Source organism: Calonectris borealis, chromosome 2, assembly GCF_964195595.1.
Source record: "Calonectris borealis chromosome 2, bCalBor7.hap1.2, whole genome shotgun sequence".
NCBI classification, from domain to species: domain Eukaryota; kingdom Metazoa; phylum Chordata; class Aves; order Procellariiformes; family Procellariidae; genus Calonectris; species Calonectris borealis.
The window spans coordinates 121,029,741-121,047,273 of NC_134313.1; the positions used below are offsets into that span (position 1 = coordinate 121,029,741).

Here is a 17,533-nt window from a genome sequence, read left to right on the forward strand (position 1 = left end):
ATTGGGCAATGGAGAGGCTTACATGAATGAAATAGATTTACTTCTTAAATTTGTATGTAAATACAAATGTTTACTCAATGTTTACTAGCACTGCTGAAATCCCAAGCAATGCAGAGCTGTGTGGCTGCATAAGGAAGTGGATACAACCATAGCAGTAGTTTCCTTGGACAGAAAGATATGCTGAGAGCTCACTGATGCAAAGTAAACTACTGATTGATTTAACGATCTGCTTTGATAATCCATAGTGTTCTCTGTAACCGAGATAGGACACATTTCCTTCAGCATTGCATATATTTTTTCGTCTTGACAGTGTTTTGACAAAGATTCTGTAGTGCTGCTAAAGATGTTCTCTCTTAATGCCTTTTAACTGTATTCCAGGAAGGTGGCATTAACATTAAACACTGTTTTCTACTGCTGCAGTCATAACACGGGGTTTACAAGCATCAACGTGAAGTCTTACCAGATGCATCACAGCATCTGTGTTGTGACGATGGAGCAGTGATATGTTATCCCACTTACGCAGGGGGAATCACAACTTCTGAAGTGAGCAGCAGCTGAAACATTATTACACTGCATATACTTAAGCATAGGTAATGGGAGGATAATTCTCTCTTCTGTGTTCTGTCTTGTGAGCCGCAGCAGCTTCAAAATCTTGGATATTTATTTTTGTTGTAGGATGGACAGCAAAAAAAGAAGTTAGGCATACTCAAGTAACGGACTGTTTCGGGTCACTGTGAAGCATATTCCTGCTCTTCTATAAATACAGCTTTAAAGGATGTAATGTCTCTTGTGCAAGAATAATCAATTAAAACTGATACAGGGCATGCCATTAGAGACTGTATCTTGAGCTCATTGTTGCTGTTGAGTTGTTCCCATCTCTGCTTCCTCTGCTATGGAGATGATCTACTGACTGTGCCCATCAGTCTCTCTGTACTGTTCATAGAAAATAGGGCTCTGTGAATAACTGGTAGTTATTTGTAATTCTGGAGGCAACAGACAGCGTAGCTCTGGCTGTCAGTAGAAAAAGTAGCAGCAAAGATCTCTTGGTATTAAAGAGACCCTATCCCTGGGATCCCACTTTTTATAATCAAAAAAATTTCTGTGGAGTTTCCTCCCTTGATATCCAGTTTGGGAAAACATTTCTGACCTGACTCCCTCCTTTGCTAGGAGGCTAATGAGACATTTCTCCCATCCCTGCTAACGCTTCTGCAATTAGAAGGGAATGGAAGAATATATACGAGCTGCTAGTGAGTGCACAGCAAGAGAGGAAGGCTGAGGGAGAGACCAAGAAACCAGCTGTATCTTTGATTGCCCAGGTTAGCAGCAGAGGGGCTGCTTGAAGGGATGTGAGGTCCGCTTGTTTGTCCGTATGAATTTTTGGCTGCTGGGTGGGAGCCACAGGCAAGTTATGGGAGTTTGGAACAACCTGCCAGCCAGGGACTCCTTCCTCACCCTCTTCCCCAAGTTTTTAGTAAAATAATACTTAGCACGCCCACCAGAGCATTGCTCTGACTTTCATCGCTCACACAATGTGTGGCTGGGTATTGAAAATCTCTCTCAAACAAGGAACTAAATACAAGGATGTAGCAGCAGGTACAACTAAAAATGTTGGTTTTGTTGCACTTTTACGAGTAGCTCTGCAAGTGCAGGGCAACATGTGCACCAGATTTCAGATGTTTTAATTGCATGCATTGACATGCTTTCTGAATGTCTGAGTTGTCAGGGGAACGTTAGTTGCCTTAAAGAACAAAAGGGAATGCGCAGTGCTATGGGCAGGAGGCAAGATAAAGCAGCGTAATATGGAAAACGAAGGGGCCAGATGCAATTGCTGGTAAGTTATGAGCACAGATTGACCCTGGAAATGCCTTGGAAGTTCTCTGTGGTGCAGGGGGTGGGCAGGTGTCTTTGGGGCTCAGCTCTGCCGTGTGCTGAGCACTCCTTTCCACACACTCTTTTCTTCTCCTCTCAGTGTCTGTGTGGCCATTCAGTGACTTTTAGGAGCCCATCCTTTGCATTCAGTTGCATGCAAAGCATAACGGCCCTGTGGTCAGTAGCCAGGTCGGTCCTGTTGCCATGCTGTTCCCCACCGTCTTCTGAGGGGTGGTTGAACCTGGTCTCTGTTTCCCGAATAAAGCTTTCCTTGCTAAGCCTTCACTCTTGGGGAGCCTTAAAGATTTTGGCAGGCTTCTGGGTATAATTTCTGAAGAAGCCCAGTGAAGAGAGGGAAAGACTACAGGGTCTTCAGTTCCAAGTGCTGACATTTCCCTGCGGAGGGGAATCTGGACTACTGGCCCTCCTCCTTCCCTGCCTTCAATAGGAGGAAGGTGAAGTCTGTAATTACAAACTCTCAAAATCAATTACAAACTCTCAGAAGTTACTCATTATGATTAGTTTCCCAGTAACAATCTCGATTATCCAGTGATCATCATAATATTATCAGGGAATTACAAAAACTAAAGGTGGGTTTGTAGCTTATGCATTAATTTAGGAAAGATTCGTTTGAATCTAAAGAAAGAATACCTGCTTGGAAATCTTAAAATTGACACAAAGTTACCTCATCCTGGAATTATATTTCAAAGACAGTTACTGATATAAATAATCTTTGAATACTGGTAAAATAGCAAATGACAGGTGTTTTTTTAAAGATACTGAATTGGAAGTGACGTTTGAACACATTGCTGTTATCTGGAAAGAAATATCAGAAATATTTTGGGATTTTCTTATGCTCTTCCATTCAGGAAAGCACTGAACAATCAAAAGCCTTGATAGGTAAAACTGTAGAAAGCCATATCCCAGTGTATGCCTTTGTAAATTGGTGGATTCTTGTGCAGGTCAAAATGTTTATACGATGGCAAATTTTAAAGTGCATTTTCTATTCCAGTTTCAGTGGGGTTCTCCAGTATGTCTCCAACTGATAAAACAGTCTTTTCACTATATACAAACAAGTTAAAAAATACAAGAATAATTTTTTTATATATATTAGAAGATGCTCATTGTCCGTTCATACAAAGAGCAGACTATTTTGTGTGTGTTGATACAGCAAAATACAATTCATGCCTACTTTTACCTCTTTTTTATATATATACACACACACATATGAATGAGAAAAAGACATGGAATAGCAGGCATTCTGATGGTGCAAAATGTAGGAGAACAACCCATCCAGCTGGCTAGATATGAAATCTTATTTCATGCATTATAGCCATTTCCCAGTAGTTGACAAGATGAAAACCTGAAATTAATTTAATTTATAAGAGCTGGATAATAAATTTGAAGAAATGGAGAATAAGCACTTTCCCAAAACTCACTGAAGAACGGTGCCAATTAGCTTCTTTGCATTGCTCCAGTTAAGTTTATGAATGATACGGAACACAAAGGTCCCTCCTGCACAGAGCTTAGTTGTGATATAACTTACTGATTAGTCACAAACCCATTTTGATAGTGCCTTGATGTATTGCAATAAACTGTTTCACAGTGTAAGAAAAGTTAATCATAAATGAATAGTCAAAAATATTTCTGTCATTTTACTAGTTACTGTTAGGATGAGGTTGATGACAGCCAGAAATGCGCCGTTGTATCTGACATTCCTATTAATGGCTTCATTTTACACTGTTAGAGTCCATGGCAAAACTCCACCACATTCAGAAGTGCACGTGTTTACCATTTGCACCATAAAGTGCCTGTTGAGGGCTGGATTCCAGCTGCAACATGTGGCTAGGTAGATGAAAAGGTAAAAATACATAAATCCATTTTCATGTCATTCTTTTTCATTTTGCAGTCTCAATGACCCTGCTGACGTTTCCTTCACTTTGGCAGAATAACTAGGCTGAATAGTTTTAGGCGCTATGTTTCTAGTCACTCCAATCCCTCTAAAGAGCTTTCCTTTCGTAAATGGAGGGATTTTGATTTTGTTTGTTCGTTTTTTCCAGGCAGTTTTGGGGTGAGCAGGAAATAACAATGAGCTGCTAATTTCCTTTGGACACTGAAAAAATGAATTCTGTAAGAATTAATGATTTTTATCACAAGCTTAGCTCAGAAGACTTTGTTGCTATACAAGGCTCCTGAGCGGGAAACAAGTACCATATAATTGCATGTCCTCAATGTCCAAGAATTAAGGAAAACAAGGATCCCTTACAACAAAAATGTAAAATTCATTCAATCACCAAGGCAGAGTAAAAAAAATCTGGGCAAAATATGGCAGTAATTATCATCAGTCTTGAATTTTTCCAATATCCTCTGACCATGAAATGTGTGTAAAGCAGTAGCAGTTCTGTTCAAGAAAAAATTCTCTCTCTTTCCGATTATAAAGATTTGTGGATATTCGGTTTTAGTTTTTTAGCTAAATAACCCAGCTAGATTAAAATCACAGTTAAAATAAAACATGTAAAAGTATTAGGAAGCAATTTGATTGAGCTGATAACAGGCTGTTAAACAGGATCTGTTAATTTTGTGACTGTAAAATCTTGTTTGCATCCACTTTAGCCCCGTGTCCTGGTTTTCCCTTTTGTAAAAGTGGGGAATAGTATTCCCCACCATTGCAATGTAAGTTGGGCTTCCCTGGAAGAAACCATTGTTCAGAATTACAGATAATGCTGCCTTTTCATGCCTGATGCTGCCTGCATGTAACTCAGGCTACTTTCCTGACACAAGCTTCATCAAACTCATTAAATTGACCCTAGCTTATTCCTGCTGAGGTTCTGGTTGGTAATATCCAAAGGGTCAAATATTACTACTTCATCCTACTTTAAATGCAGCCTATGCTTTCCTGCCCCTTCTCCCAACCCCCAGTTTATCAACACAGAAATTTTGCCTTTAAATTTGTATGAATTATTTTAACAAGAACAAAAAAAATGTTAACTGTGTTTTATTAGATTTATCCTTTTAATGAAAGCAGATACATATGTCTAATTACAATTAGTGAATTCTCCAACCTCTGCTTTGGCCTACAAAATATTAAGTACTCTAATGATAAATTGTTATTCTCTCAGAAAAGAATAAACAACCTTGAAGTCTGTCATTTGTTAATTGTCTACAACTTAACTAAATGAAAAGTTTCCCCTTGCGACATGGATAGCTGAAATTATTACAGTGCTCAGATTTGGTCAATGTGCCAACTCTACAGAAAATGACAAAAAGAAATCTAAAAAGACTTTTTTTTTTTTAAAGCAGACTAAATCCTGCAGCTACCTCTCGGGTCCTCCCTTTCCCTTGGTGCTCAGGTCCTACCTTTCCCTTGGGCTGGCGCACACTGTTGGGAACAAACTAACCTCTGCAGTGGATCAGCTTTTTTTATGCTTTTTAGCCTAATCTAAAAATCTCCCATTCCCTTGCTACGCTTGAGATGTAAAAGGCAGCAGGCCGTGTCTTGGCAAGTGGCTGTTGCCTTTTGACACGGCATCTCCGCTCCTTCCTCGCTGGCGTTCAGCACTGCCCGGGGGAGCTTGCTGCCACAGCCCTGGCTGTGCCCCTCCACAGGGCTGCCCCCGGCCCAGCTGGGTTTCCCAGGGCCCCCTTCTCTCCAGGAGACCAAGACCAAGCACCACTCCATCAACAAACTCAACCTACGGCACCATTGCCAGTTAATGATCTTCAGATTGTGAAACATTACGGTTTCTAGACTATGGGCTTGTTGAAGTCCAAGTATCTCATGCAAGTGTGGTGGTTCTTACTACCTGTGCAGCTCTTCTCATGAACTTCTGGCTGCACATCATGGTTTGTGACAAAAAAAGTCCTTCCACATGCTAATTGTGTTTTTCATCAAAAACCTTCAGTCTGACACCTGTTTTTTTACCACTCTGTTTCACAGATAATCTCAGTGGGTTTATCTGTAGCTTTTTCAGAGGATAAAGTTTGCTCATTCTACCGTCTCTGTACCATGTATAACTCTCCTTTTTAGTAATTCTCATTATCCCTCAGTGCAAGGTAGGAGCTGGTCCACTTCTCACTGTCTCTGTCTATAGGCCTGTTGCGACTTGTGTTGCTTTAGACACCCAGATAACATCTCTTCGGTTTCTAAATGTTTCTGATCTATATCAACTGTATGTATGAAGGTATTATTTGTGCGTGTGTATATGCGCATTTTATTCATTTATTTACATTCACATAAACATATCTAGATCTTTTCATAACATTGGCAATGTATATTTATCTATTCTGATTCCCTTCTCCAGAACTATGAAAACAGAACAATGTGTTTTAAATGAAGGCATACCAGCTATATGTGGGACTAATTTTATATTTCCATTTGTTCTCTTTAACTTTTTTGTAATTCTATTACTCACTGACCAGGATTTTTCCATAGACTATTGAATGGGATGCTTTTTTGGGGGGTTGGTTTTGTTTGGTAGTTTTTTTGTTTTGTTTTGTTTTGGGTTTTTTTGTAATTTGGACACATTTAATTCAGAGCTTGGTGATCTGTATGAGAATTCAAAATTATTTCTTTCAGTGTGTCATCTTTCCCTTTGCAGCCGTAAAGCTCAGCTCCCATCACACTGCCCCATTTGTTCATTTCTGATCAGTCACCCTGAAGAATACGGTCTGCTCTGGCCAACGCTTGAATGGAGCTACTCAGATACAACATTGTACGTTAAGACAAGAGACTTGTGTTTCTCAGTGCTGGCTGTCACTGAGTTACCCTGCAGGTGACAGAAAGTGTCCAGTTGCCTCCTGAATGGTTAATCCACAAGTTGCTGTTGCTGTCCATCATCAGGGTCCCGTCTAGTTCCTGCTAAGGTCACTTAGTCAAAGTGATCCTAATCATGTTCGTGCAGGCTATTGGGATATTTGAAAAATGGTCTGATCTCTTAATGGAAGCAAAATGCACTAGAAAGACATTTGACTGTGTGAAACAGTTGAGCTTGAGTCCTCCTAAAGTTGTATTTTTAGTTTCTGTGCAGGGTTATGCAAACTCACCAAACTCTTCATCCAGATACTAGAAGAAGGTGTGTGATTCTGTTGGGTTCTGAAAAAAAATTAAAAATAGTAAGTCTGAAATAGTTAGGGCTTACAAGTAGGGTTTGAATTTCAAAGGGAAAGCTACAGCAGCCAACGTCCATTAGTCTCCTAGGAAGCCAGTCTAGAGCAAATGATCAGAAGTGTGTGTGACAGCCAAATGCTGCAAGTCTCTGAACAGTGAGTGAGTACTGGAAAGGCCTTTGTTTCCCTGAAAAAAACACAAGGAATTTGTTGTGACACAATTTGATCATGGCTTATAGTTTACTTGTTTTCTGCTCAAAAGTTTTAAAAAAAAAAAAAGAGAGAGGAAAAAAGTTTGGAAAGGTTAAATACAGATCTTCAACTGCAAAGTTAAAAGAAACCTGAGAGGCTATAGAAGGAAATTATGTTGTTACCACCAAAACACATTTGTGAAAACAACTGACAGTATATAACTTTTATGAAGAAGAAATCACAGTTGTGCTTTTAAAGTAAAAACTTAACTGCAGAAAACTGGACGACAAAGAGAACCTTCAGAATGTAGGGAGATTTGGAAAGGCATTTGCCCTTCGCGAACAATTTTATTTTAAATCTTCCTCACTTTTCTGATAGCATAGGAGTAGCATGGTAAAAATAGGGCATCAGAAGAAATGGTAGAAGAGGAAAGGTTCAGTAAGAAAAAAATGAACAAACAGAGAAACCCCAAAGCACTTGACAGTAATGACAAATTATTCTTTCTCAATACCTGAAAAGTATTTTTTTGCATTTTAAAAAAATGTTATCTAAAAAAACCTGTCCTAATTGAATTGAAATATAAGATGACCATTTCACAAGTCTGGGAATGAAATAACTTAATAATTTCAAATAAAAAGTAGAATTTGTCCAAATGAAACCTTATTTAAAGGTTGTTTCTACATTTCCTGTGTCAGTATATACTTTTCTATAGGTTTTCTCATTATTAATGCCTATAGGCATTTCAACTCATCATACTGACAAAGATGAGCGTGTGTGATCCGATGCATTACTCTGAAAGGCTCTGGGATATGGTTTGTGGATTCACAATCATTTTTTCTTGAGTTTGAGAAGAACCAATAGCCCACTGTTGATAAGGGAAATAGTCTATTACATGTGTTGGTATTCTGTGATTTTCTGTAGCATTGTGTCAGCGTGGTGTGATTTCGGTGCTTTTCCTTGGTCATAGCTCAGGAGAAAGTTGGGGCTTCAGTGTTTTGGTGGGGGTTTTTTTTGGTAACACTTTGCTAGAGGAAGCGATTGCAAAAATTGCTTTAGCAATAGCTTCAAATTTTGCAGAGGCCAGTGAACTCTACAGCGTAATTCAGAGAAGGAAGAGTTGGTAACTGACAAAAGTGATTTTTTTTCGGTGAAACAATTTACGAGCACATTTGCTTTCTGGAAGCATAGGTTAATACCCTTTAAAGATGCCTGAGAATAAATCTTTTTAAAGAGACACAGAAGCGATTAAACATGAGGAATGAAGGAAACACGAAGTGAAGCAGACAGAGCTTAAAGCTAGTCCTGTGCTTTTTGTATCAGGGACCTTGCTTTGAATGCACTCAAGTTGCATAAAGTTTTGAAGTGCTCTTGAACAGATCCTTCCGGTGTTTTGCAGTGCTGTTTTAAGGTGTTCGGGTAGTTCAGAAGAAATCCTGACCTGCTATGTAGTGCTTGTGAGTTCAGGAGACCCATTTGTAACTCCTGAACAGATCCAGATCCAGTGTGGGAAACCTGTAACATGTTGGTTGACTTTAAAACATGCATAGGAACTGGTGAGGTATTTCTGCTCTGTTTTCCTGCCCAGTTTCCAAGATTTAGCATTCTTCAGAAATTGCAGAGCTGATGATCCTACTTGATCCTCAGAGTTACAGTAGCTCAGTAACTCAACCAGATTGGAAGCGTTGTGGGAGCAGTAAGACAGAGCTCAGGCAAATTCTGTAGCAAACAAGTGGTTTTAGGGAAAAAGCTGAGGCTGAGATTTTTGTGCTGCTAATCATATTAGCTACAAAAGCAAAACACAATAAGAAGATTTAGAGGGGAGTAGGAATGAATACAGATTCTGTTTCAGATATTTGTGTGGCCTCTGTATCACAGTATTTCATAACCTTTTATGTAATTAATGTAAGAAGAAAGAAGTGGTGGTGTTGTTGTTTCAATTAACCCCAGTTAAAAGAGAGGGCAAGGTCTAGAAACTCCATCTGCTGAGTCAGTCTGTGAGCCTGGGGGTGTTTTTTGGGAGGGAGGAGTGTTGCTCTTTTTAATATCACATCAGGGATGGACACGAAGATTTGCAGTTTATAAGCAAATGTGATTCTGTCATTAGGCCAGAGAAAGAGTTATTTTTCGTTTTCTTACAATAATGCTTCTGATGAGCTTGGCATACTTGTTGCCTTTTCAGTATCATTCAAGCTGCTGCTATAGCTTTTGCCCTACTTCGGCTGTCATCATTTCTTAATGAAAAGAAAAGTAGCATCTCTTGTGGGGAAGAGTAGCTTAGAAAACTGATATGTCCTCTGATTAGACTCATGAAATAACAAATTAAGCACAAACATTTTATGGAAAAGAATCTCAATGAAAATGTATGAAACCAGATGAGAAGAACATTTTGGTAAATAGTCTATCAGATCTCAGGTTTCCTTTCTGTTCTCTGGAGTACAATGAAGAGATTAAGAATGCCTAAGTTACAGGAGGTGTTTAGCTAGACAAAATGAAGTTAATTAAATAGGCTTTTAGCAGTGACCAAGAGATCCCTAATGGCTAAAAGTGCTCGTGAACTTTATCAAAAAAGTTACCTTTTTGGGGAAAGGTTAAGGCATTCATTTAGTATTGTCTCTCTCTATTATACTAGAAAATACTAAATCTACCAGTGTTTTACATGTAACTATATAACGCATAGTAACATGTAACTATGTTACTAGTAACATAGTTACTACATGTAACTATGTAACTATGTAACTAGTTTTACATGTAACTATGTAACACATAGTTCATTGGAATTCTTGCGTTCAAGGCATAATTCTTCCTGGGGTTGTCCCACAGAGGAGTTCGTGCAAAGTAAGCTAGGAGAATGTATGCACTTAAAACCTTCCCTTCCTTCCTGACTTCTGATGGAGAATCAAGCTCAGAGAAAGTAGCACCATCCATTCCTGAAGAGATTTCCATCCAGAGGCAAAGTAGGTGCCAGGGGTTTTATGTATGTCAGTGACGCACAATGCTGCATAGGGATTGTTCTCTTCCATGTTGGAAGATGCCCTTCTGCTCATCTGGGTCATCTTTTAATCTGAACTATTTATCATTTGTTCTCTATCTCTTGTCACTCAATGTGTTTATCACTTGACTCTAAACGGTTTTGAATTTGAAGTAACTTGGTTTTGTCAGACATGAGAAATGCAAGGCAAGTGGACTGACAGCTGATGTGTATTGAAATCTTAAGGGTTTGTGGTGACTTTATTCCTTTGATGTGACCAGTGAGTGACCATTTCACTTGTGTGTCCCATGCACAAGAGATTTTAACTACCACTGAAACACTGCTCTCTGTGCTTAATGCTCTTTTATCCCATCTGTAAAATGGAGGTAAAATTTTGGACGCTTGCACAGCAAGCTTCCAGATCTGCAGATAGATCAAAAAGTGCTGCCAAAGCCTTGGACATGGTCAGTATTAGTGTTCTCCTGGCATAGAGGCTGGGATGTTCCGGAATGTCAAACAGCCCCTAAATCCTGGTGCCGGATCCCAGGACTTCATCCCATTTAGCTGCTGCGCTATTAGGAGGAATAATAGTGATTTAGATTTGTGTAGTTATTTCGGGGTTTGTGCAAAGTACTGGCCTGGGATTCAGTTGATGTTCATGCCAGCCAATGTCTGGCTGGTGGAGATAGATGCCCCATAGTGTCAGGTGATGCATGTACGGCTTTGAGGAGCTATGCTTTCAGACAGCCTCAGTCATGCAGAAAATTTCTCTGTTTCTCCAGGGGAATAAGCAGTACCACTAGAAGAATGAGCCCCATTTGATAAGCCTTTAGCAATCAGGTTTTTTCCATTTTGGGGGGGGGAGGGGAAAGGTGCAGAAAAAGAAAATCCACTTAGTGTGTTTCTCTTTCTTTCCCAGCTGTCTCATGTCGCTTTTTATCTGTGGCTCAGCCTATCTCTGAAAGCATCCTCTAAATTGTATTGCAGGCAGCAAGATAGGAATCGTACATTGTCAATAGTCCTCAGTTCATTTGCTTCTTGCGTCACTGGGGAACACAAGTCATATGAATGGCCTCACGCAACAGTGTCTGTACTTTCATAATCCCTGTTATTCACTTGTTGTTCTGAGTCATTTGATAAAGACTCTGACTCATTTTTAGTAGATTTGCTTGTCTGCCCCCTCCTTCCCCTGTTACGCCAGCAGTAATACAGAGCCAGTGAATGACTTGGCCAGGCTCCCGCGGTGACAACATGTTTGCAAGACAGAGGGTGACCTGCGGTGCCGCTGCAGTTGGCAACGTGTTGTCCTGTTTGGCACAGATGTGTGGATATGAGCAATGTCTCCATACCCCTTTCAGCATAATGACCACACACTTACAAATCTATTACATCAGCAGCATTACAATGAATGTACTTGTGCATGTCAATGCACAAGTCAAGAAACTGAGATGAGATTAGCCCTGCCAGGGCAGGTTTCCCACTCGTGCTGATGTTGCTAATCTCACAGAAAACCCTTTTCCACTCTGAGTATTGGTCAATAGAGTTACAGAAGAGTTGGGGTCCAGTTCCCCCAGATTTGGCCCTTTTTGTAGATCTTTTTTTGAGGACACTGGTGAATATAAACCCAAATATTTATCACCTTTCAACATCTCTGTCTTTAAAATACTTCTGTAGGATCTAAGTGTGAGTCCTGGACGACACCGACCATTTGGGACTAGTTGTGTTGATTATGCTGAAGCACTATGTATGTCTTGGAGGCAAAAAAAGCGCGCAATTGATTTATCTGCTACTTTCCCTAAAAATTAGACAGTGAGCGTACCTGTGCTATACTCCACAGTGCTCAGTATCGCAGCATTTGTAACCCAGAATCTCTCATGACTTTATGGGAACTCTGGCTCCTGGAGGATTCAGCTTCTGCTTGATATCCTGTAGTGCAAAATATACCTCTATGCTCTGTGTGTGAATGCATTAATATTTTTTGGTTTTGTAGGAACAGTCCTTCACAAACAACAATACCAATGTTCAAGTACTACAGCTGAAAGCTTGCTGGACATGCTGAGCCACCAGCTTTTATATCTGAAATAACACACTCATGCTTAAGTTATGCCCTTTCGATGGGTAGCATGAGCAAAGTTAAAAGGAAGAACCTGTTGTTTGTGTTGTCTCCCCATGGTGCTCCAGGTCTGGAGAGTGTTTGTTAAGGGGCAGAAAATATCTGCTGGAGCACTTTGTTTTTTCCTGGTGGAATTTGCAGACCTGCTGGCATCTTGCCCTGGTCCATCGGGCCAGTGGTCCAGCACTGAGGGTGCCTGATCATCGGCGATCCCGGGCTTCCAGGGGCTGTGCATCAGCTGTGTCTAGTGGGTGAGTTTTCCTGAAGTCAGAGATGTTACTGCTTCTGCAGGCCTTGGGCTAGTTTGCTTCTAGCACCGAGGTGCCCAACGTACACAGGCAGTGGCCCTTTCTGTATTGGTGAACAGGGTCCTCGGGGGAACTCAGGTCTAGTGGTTATAAAAGAGAAGGGGAGCAAAAGAGAAGAATAGGCAAGGCTGAGGCTAAAAGGGAGGAGAAGTGGTGCAGCTGAGATCAAGGGAGAACAAGCATTATCACTTTGGTACAAAGGCGACTTCATTTGAAACAGAAAAGTCATCTTAAAATGCTCCAATGTTCATGTTGCCTATCTTGTTCTTAAGTTGAAAATTAGTGTTACTGTTAGTAAAGACTTTGTAAATGGACGTTTCTCATAGTAAAAAGAAGATGCTGTGCTAAATGATAAAGAATTCATTAGATCTTGTTGTACTGAAAGCTAAGGATAGCCTTATTTCTGGGTTACTGATACTACTATTAACGCGTAATAATAGTCATGTGCCTCCATTGCTGTTCTAAGTGTCTTTCTGAGTAGTTGCTGCCACCAACATAGATTTTAACATGTTTTCTGGATAAAGTCCCTCTCTGGGACTTGCATTACTGGCAGCCGTTGGAATTTGTGATTTGGTGGTCACTTTTCCCTTCCTATGCAACAGCTTTTTGTGTGTTATTACTCATCAAAGACTCCAGTAGAAGTCTAAGTGAATTTTACACCTACAGCAGCGTCTTCTCACAGCTACTGAGGCAGGGGTATATCGTGCAGTTCCAGGAATCCAGTTCTGATCATAATACACCAAGATAAATTTGAAATAATGTCAGTGCTAACAACATGTTAGTTCATGTAGAATAAAGAGGATAAACCTATATGTAACTTTTTTTGTTGGAGCATTTCTTCATCCTGACATTCTATAGTACCTTTTAATGAAGAAAAGTACCTGCTCATTTTGGATATAAATCCTAGGGATTCTAGAAACCAGCTATATCCAAAAATAAAACTGACCTATCTACTTCAACTAGCCAAGCTTTGTGAGTAGCAAAACATGAACAAATTTGATAGTAGAAATATCTTTTAATCAAAAGACTTTAAAGACATGATTTTTCTTCTGTAGAAATCTTGTAGGTTCGTTTCTGAATGCCTCTTGTCTCTTATACAGCAGAGATTTATACCTGTTGTAAGAAGCATCTTCAGAACAAATGCTTTGTAAATTTTCTTCAGTAGTGCAGTCATCCTACTTCAAATTCAATATTTCATTTTTGCCTATATATAACTTTTGTAAACTGGCAAACTCTTAAATTCTTATAGCAAAGAAGATGTAGTAATTGGAGTAAGAGAAAGACTATTAACATTAAGTTGTCTATTATACTCCTCTCACAAAATTTTGGTTAATCCTTCATTTTTCCCTGTATCTGATACTGAATTAGTCTGGAAAAGCATTCTAGGGCTAACTCAAATATGTGAGATGTAGGTGTGTGCAATCTTGTGGTCATGTTTCTTAATTCTAAGGTACATGTTAAGCATAAACCCCTTTAATATTATCTGTTGCATGTATTTGCAGTCTTTTGGTGTCTGGGGCAGAGGGCTGGCTGTAATACAGAACATTTCTAGTTTTACATACTGTATATTTATGCCTCATTAACCTTCCTTGGGCCTGCATATAAACAAGAATCCCAGCCACTGTACCTTTGGTTTGTCTATTAATGATTATTGAAACTACAAGTGCCTGACAAATTATACAAGTGAGTCAGCTGAGAATTTAGAAATTAATTTTAGAAGCTGCTGCTACAAACCACTTCCTATCAAGTATCATGAAATAATAATGGTTCTAATGCTATTCTGAACTGTCTGGCTGAACTTTGACATAAAGCATGGAAATGACATTTAACAAACTGAGGCAATCATTAACCTATCTGTCTCTGTGATACTCCTCTCTGACTTCACGTTTAACTAAATAGATATGCACATTGTTTCCTACGATAGTTCTCTTCCTGCAAGTATTCATAGGGTATGTATATGTAAAGAGCTTCTCAAAGATGCTAATTCTACGTAACCTGCTGAAATACCTTAATCCACATAAATCTGCAGGTTGTACATAATGTTTCGAACATGTTACAGTTGGCAGATTCAGTGCTGTACCAAGTGCAGTCCATCCACCTTTCTCTCAAAAGAATGAGGAAGAAGTTTTCGGTGGCTTTTTATCCTTCCAGCTTTCCTGACCATTTTAACTTGGCGCAACGTTGGACTACACTTAATAAAATCTATTTTGTTCCTTGCTACCTGCGCTACATTTTTTTTTTTCCTGCATTTCTCAAGATCACTAACAACATGCTGACAGCGGGGGGCATTCTGTTCCAGCAGGCACGTTAGGCAGCCTGATGTGGGCAGTGGGCGGCTGGTTTCCGTGGCCACCACCCTCAGTTAACTCTCACACCAGCGTACCAAGTGTCAACAGCAAGCTGCTGATTATTGTCCAAGAACTTAAGTCTTAGGTGGAAAGATTTAAGTGGGTCCTTAAGTGGAGGAAACCTTTTGGAATCAGGTAATCTTTGCGTTTTTAAATTTGCTTTGAAATTTGCTAGGTAAGGAGAATATCAGTAAATGCAAAGCAAGAGCCAGGCAGACACAGAAGAATCAGCTATTGAAGCCAAGGTGGGATGCGGCATTTAATTATACTAGGGTTTGCTAGGCTTGGGGTGTTGGTGGGCTAAAGTGTTGATGTGAGTTTGGCATAGTGGGTGTAATGCACAGAAATAAGACTTCGAACGGGGATTTTGTTCTGAGGGAGGATTTGGGATTTTTGGACTCCCCTTTCTGAGCTGAAGTGCAAAAGAATTAGATCAGGATGGTGAGGGAATGGAGGAAGAAGTGGAGCACAGGTGAACCCAAACCTCTTTTCTAACCCCTCTGACACTTTGTCTCCAGAAGCTGTATTACACTTTTATCACAATACCTGCCCATCAGTAAGAGCGTGTTAGTCTCACTGTTAGGACTGGAACTAGGTTCAGGTGGAAGCATCAACCATTATGAGTTGGGCCTTTAAGGAAATCCCAAGAAGTGCAGAAAATAATGCAGATCTTTCAGAGTGGGTTTCTTCAGCCCTTGAGTCAGACTTTTAGATCTTGTTTCTTGTTTGTATAGTGAATCCATTTTCTTTGTTATCTCCCAAACAAAGCTAAGGTTTTCGCATGGTAGCAGAGCTTTTAGAACAGGCACATAGAGGCATGCAAAATTTCCCAAGACTTAGGTGGTTGTTCGTGATACTCACTGTGTTTTCTCCCTAGGGGAAGGGATATTTCTTATATTCCCATCTTTTGCAACAGCTCTAATACATCGCAGTAGCTTGTGGTGATACTGACAAATAGTAAAAATGTACAGCTTGGTTTACCCTAAATCTTTTAGAGCAGGGATGCACAACAAGCAAAAGCAAGCCGGTTTGGGTTGCATCTATCACTCTTCCCTATGTTTATACCTCCGATACTGCCTCATGCCCTCTATCTTCTACCCACCACAAGACCGTAGCTCTTGCTATGTTCATAACCTGTTTGGCTGGCACACACAAGAGCTGTTGAGCATATCAGACTCAAGTCTAGACTTGATGGCCAAAATGGGCAGCTTACCTGTTTAGATGGACCATCTGATTGCTGCCTAGTTGCTGTATGCTGGCCAGCCACTGCCTACCACCTGCTGGGCATGCCAAAAACCTGAGGTAGCCCAAGAGGTGCAGCTGCAGTGGCAGCAGATGCACTGGCCTGTGCCTGGCCGAAGTGCTACCGTGTGCTGCTCGGGCTATTGCCCTAACAGGAATATTGGGAGAGGGTGATGGGAAAAGTTACAAGGAAAGAGAGAAATTCTGCACTCGGTAATTGTATAGTCTCTTTAATTGCTCAAGATCTCTGAATGTTCTGTATCTAATCCTACTGTGATCATGTAAATTTGAATGTTTCAATACAAATATAATGCCCCTTGGGAAGTCTTTCTTCCCGAAAGAGATACAAATGACTTAGCAGCCAAATATTCATGCCTAACTGTCCTGAGTTAGTGTTTCAAAATCAAATGTCATCTCTCAGTAGGAATTTACAATATTTTCAAAATACAAACTTGAACGGTTACTATAAAGAGCATAATTAAACTTCTTATTACTTGTGCATTCTCTGTGGTTTTTAATGTGCTCATCAGTGCCATGTGAGCACTCTCACGGCTGTTTGTGACATTTTAATGGCAATTCTCACCAAAGCCATTGCAAGTTTTTGGCTCACACACCTTTTCTTTTAAAGGCAGCTATTTAAGATATACCTGCTTTTGTTGAGAAAGAAATTATGAAAAATAGCTCCAGCAGGGATGGGTGTCTCGTAGCCACCTGTGCCACTGAAGTGCTCTGTACTCAGCCAGCAACAAAAGCTGTGATGGCAGCTGTCTTTACCAAAAACCATGAATTTTGAGAAAAGAGGAAAGACAGTGGTGGAAGCAGGGAGGGTTGTTCTATTTATATTTTTGTATGTGTCAGAGTAGTGTGGTATTAGACAGGGAAGACAGCGAGGAAGAAGTATTGAAGGACATTGAAGAAGGTGTGGATGTCAGTATTGACCATGGTGAAGATGATCAGAAACTCTTTCAGGATGGCTGTTCATACCAAAAGTGCTCTATCCATCTCTCTTAGGTGCATTGATTCATACTTCTGGGATTGCCACCCCACACCCCCATCATTTGTAAAGGGAACAGAGGTTGCACAATGCACTTCAAAAACCTCTGAAAGACGACTTCCTTTTGTGTTATCTCGTATAAGGCACATGCTACCTGTGATACATACAGAAAAGGGGAGGCTGCTTTTCCCTAATACCATGGGTCTGTAGCCATAGCTCACAAGGGGCAGTGGTACCCAGATCTTGCACCTGAAGACTCAAAGAGAGGCAGGAACATCCATGGAGCCGTGAGACATCATGGAGACAGCTGCTACTCCCACAGTGAACTGCTGCCTGAGCCCAGGCAGGCAGGGCTTGGGGAAAGCCTCACAGGAGAGTCGTAGCCGCAAGCTG

General features: G+C 40.3%; 1 protein-coding gene across 3 annotated transcripts in view; it reads left to right on the plus strand.

The window, feature by feature from the left end:
• The window catches only part of MYRIP (myosin VIIA and Rab interacting protein), a 129,570-nt gene that overhangs the window by 30,552 nt on the left and 81,485 nt on the right, over positions 1 to 17,533 (plus strand). The window lies entirely within an intron of this gene.